The sequence below is a fragment of the Arachis duranensis genome, chromosome 4, assembly GCF_000817695.3.
Source record: "Arachis duranensis cultivar V14167 chromosome 4, aradu.V14167.gnm2.J7QH, whole genome shotgun sequence".
NCBI lineage: Eukaryota > Viridiplantae > Streptophyta > Magnoliopsida > Fabales > Fabaceae > Arachis > Arachis duranensis.
The window spans coordinates 23,191,462-23,192,278 of NC_029775.3; positions in this window are offsets into that span (position 1 = coordinate 23,191,462).

Here is an 817-nt window from a genome sequence, read left to right on the forward strand (position 1 = left end):
ATTATTAAAAATCCAAAAATATTTTTAATTTGTGTCTTTTCAAGTCAATAATACAGAGAATTGAAGATTCAGAACATGCAGCAGAGGAATTATACAGAAAAAGCTGGGCGTTCAAAACGCCCAGTGAAGAAGGAAAAACTGGCGTTTAAACGCCAGCCAGGGTGCCTGGCTGGGCGTTTAACGCCCAAAAGGGTAGCATTTTGGGCGTTAAACGCCAGAATGGATACCATTCTGGGCGTTTAACGCCAGGATGGTACAAGAGGGAAGATTCTGTTTTTAATGCAATTTTTTTTCAAGTTTTCAAAGTTTTTCAAAATTAAATCTTTTTCAAATCAAATCTTTTCAATCAAATGTTTTCAAAATCAATTTCTTTCCTTTTTCAAAGATACATGCTATCAATTAATGATTTGATTCAACATTTCAAGTATGTTGCCTTTTCTGTTGAGAAAGATTTAGTGTTTGAATCATATCTTTTCTTGTTAGGCAAGTCATTAATTTTTAAAATCAAATCTTTTTAAATTGTTTTTCAAATCATATCTTTTAAATCACATCTTTTTCAAAAAAGTTTTCAATCATATCTTCTTCAAAATCTTTTTCAAAATGTTTTTAAAAAAACTTTTACTTAATTTTCGAAAATCTCTTCCCCTCTTCTCACATCCTTCTATTTATGGAGTACCACTCCTCCTCAATGCATAATTCGAACTCTATCTCACTAAGTTCGAATTCTTCTACCTCTTTTCTTCTATTTTTCTGTTCCTCTGACACCTCAAGGAATCTCTATACTGTGACATAGAGGATTCCATATTTTCTTGTTCTC